The sequence below is a fragment of the Procambarus clarkii genome, chromosome 38 (assembly GCF_040958095.1).
Source record: "Procambarus clarkii isolate CNS0578487 chromosome 38, FALCON_Pclarkii_2.0, whole genome shotgun sequence".
In the NCBI taxonomy this organism is placed as follows: domain Eukaryota; kingdom Metazoa; phylum Arthropoda; class Malacostraca; order Decapoda; family Cambaridae; genus Procambarus; species Procambarus clarkii.
This window is the reverse complement of record NC_091187.1, coordinates 38647552-38650794: the sequence shown is the minus strand read 5'-3', so window position 1 is coordinate 38650794 and position 3243 is coordinate 38647552. Positions and strand designations below refer to the sequence as shown.

The window sequence follows — 3243 nt, the reverse complement described above, 5'->3', positions numbered from 1 at the left end:
AGAGAACAAGAGCGAGCGAGAAAAAGCAGGAGAGAGTGATTTTAGGGCTTCAGAAAGGGGGAGGAAGTGTTTTTAAGGCTACAGAGAGCGGGATGAAACAGGAGGAAGTATTTTTATGGATTCGGAGAGCGCGGAAGGGATTGTTATTAGGGCTTCAGAGAGCGGGAACGAGTTGCAGGAAGCAGGATAAATAATTTGTAAGGCTTCAGAGAGCGGGATCGAACGGGAGGAAGAAGGAAATGATTTTAGGGCTTTCGATGGCGGGAGCGAGCGGTAAGAAGCAGGAGGAAATATTTGTAAAGTTTTAGAGAGCGTAGCCTCCGTAACACAGTTGGTTAGCATCCAAATGTTTCTCGCTGTAGGGCTCTCGATCCACATGTCAGTTGCTTAGTTTAGAAACTGTACTTGTTGGCGGTCTCGAGCCTATTGTTGATGTGATGATGTGCATTGAATTTTGTAACTCTCTCAGCAAGATTAACTTGCTCAGCTAAATGAATTGTGGGGTTCAGTCCCTGAGGCCATATGTGCCTCTATAACTCTTTCCACTACCAACCACAGGACGGGTATGGGGTGCATATTAAATGAACTATATTATGCCCGAAACGCTTTGCGTAATAGTGGCTTTAGGCATTGTATGTACTAGCTCTACCTATAAGTCAACCAATCTTTGTAAAAATTTCTTGTATGTATGTACCTTACCTAAATAAACATTTATTTATTTATTTATTTATAAACTATGGTTATCCCATGGAATTGTCTAACTAGCGAAGTCGTTAAATACCAAGATATTACCTCAGTTCAAAATCCAAATAGAAACAATCCTCATGAACCATGGGGGGAGGGGGGGGATCTTTGACAAGCCGATGGCTTCCACTATCCGTCGAGGACACTAGAGACAGGTAAATTCAGGTACAAATCTCCCACGTTCGTTATTGTGCCTTTATTTGTTAACATATAGCTAGCTCAACCTGTAATTTGTAATTACTTATATTGAAGGGGGTAGCAAGACACTGCTATGTACCTACATTTGTAATGAAAAAACATGAATAAAATACTTTAAAACAATTTCGTAGCAGAGCGTAGTTTCGATCTACGGACCTCTGGGTTATGGGCCCAGCACGCTTCCACTGCGCCACTCTGCTGCTGGTGTTATTTGGATGATACATTTTATACATCTTTTATAATATTGTAATTGGTAATATTTTCTTCTTAAATAAAAGTATCAGTGTTTCTGCGCAGTAACGCACCAGTACGCACTGATCTTGCGCATGGGATGCGCACGTCATGGTTACTGTGCACAGCCAGCTGCATATGACATACATCATAGCATGGGAATGTGATCAGTGCTGCACACGATGGGTATGGGTTCACTACCACTCATGAACAGGACATGTATTGGAGGCACTAACGCTCACAGGATAGGTATACATGGGGTCTACAGGATAAGTATGGGATCCACTCAGCCCTGGAGGCTGATCTGTCGTGTTTGTTGAGGTCTATAGCAACTCTTCTTGCATGTAAACATTCCAAGCATAAGAATTATATTTAGTGTCTGGACCCAGATTCATCAGTCAGTTACGCAAGTACTTACGAACATGTTATCTCAGTCTTTGGCGACTTTACACATTAAACAGTTGATGAGCTCCGAAGGACTGGGAGGCTGTTTATAATTATATATTATTTTCCAAATTGTTGTGTTATGCCGCCAAAACTCGGTATGTAGCTGTTCAACCCGTCCTCCTAATAGAACGGCGCCTTTTGACGAATACTCTTCCCAAGACCAACAATTGTCGTACTAGAAAATGGTAGCGGCTCGTGAAACTGCAGCCCATCCTCTTGTGTTGGTAGTACTTATAGTAACGATGAGGACCACAGTAAATATATCAACGTACGCAACGTACGTAACGTACGCACGTACGTATGCAACGTACGGACCACAGTAAATATATCAACGAAACGCTGTGCGTACTAGTGGCTTTACAAGAAAGTAAATACTGTACTATCCAATGTATTCTCACAAACCCAATGTACCTTCTTGTATATATATAAATAAATAAATAAATAAATAAATAAATAAATAAATAAACGTACAACGCAATTACAAAGTAGAAATTTGTACTATTGAATTTAGACAAACCGGAAAAGCTTTTATATTTATGTTGCAAAGACAACCTTAACCAACAGAACCTTCCTAGGCCTAATACACGCTATCTGAGGCCTAATATCGTACATACTAGACCTATACTAGCTATACTAGACCTTGGAATTTATATATTTTGTTTAACCTTATTTTTTCAGACTATAAAGTTGTTAGTACTATATACTTCACTTCCGACTATAAAGAGTCTATAATTATGACTATAATTAAGAATTCAGACTATAAAGTGATCAGTAAGTACTATTATGTAATGACTTAGTACGTCACCGTTTGTACTATGGAGCATATACAACAACTACTGTGTAAACAGGAGGATGGGTCGCGACGTTGACATACTGTGCCGTTCTCTGTTGTGTTAGGATAAGGTCACTTACGCGCGAGAGTTTGTTGACGTTGGCAGACTTGAGGAGGACGGGCTGGATCACGGGGCCAAGTGTGACATCGCTGTCAAGTGTGTTATGTCGGTCTTGTCTGAGGTCAACCCCTAGAGTTGGCCTAAATAATCGCCCCCGGGTGGGCTCGAACCACCAACCTTTCGGTTAACAGCCGAACGCGCTAACCAATCGTGCCACGGAGGCTCGAGGAACGTACTAAACAAATTTGTAATAAGGCGGAATTACTTAGATATCGAAGTGTAATAATTATCTGAGTTTACTTGAGAGCTACTAATAGTGGCCACGATGAGGACAGGAGGCCGGCGGCTTGTCGAAGGTCTCCCCATTTGCCTTGATGATCTTTTCCTGATGATGATAATTCCTATAGTGTCCTAATGCCTAAAGTAACCTTGTGTCTAGTGGTCACGACGGAGACGGGAAGCCGGCAGCTTGTCAATGGTTCCCCCATTTTTCCTAAGTTTCCTCCTTTTCTTTCTTTACTAATTTTCCTCCTTTCCCCCCACAAAAAAGAGTAACAACAACAAAAAGACTCTGGGGTTGGAGTCCCTGTGCCTTCTTGTACCAACTTCCAGGTTAACTCCGGAGCTGGAGCCCCCTGGGGGCAGTTCCTTGTTGCCTTCAACCTCGTTCTGACAGTTCCTGCGACGGCGCTGGAACCAATCTTATTGGCGTTTGCGTTTCCAATTGAGA

General features: G+C 42.0%; 1 non-coding gene across 1 annotated transcript; it reads right to left on the bottom strand.

Annotated features, from left to right (window-relative positions):
- Window positions 1–1070: 1070 nt before the first annotated feature.
- Window positions 1071–1142, bottom strand: TRNAM-CAU (transfer RNA methionine (anticodon CAU)). Its single transcript has one exon. It is a non-coding gene; the product is annotated as a tRNA-Met (tRNA).
- Window positions 1143–3243: the final 2101 nt, after the last annotated feature.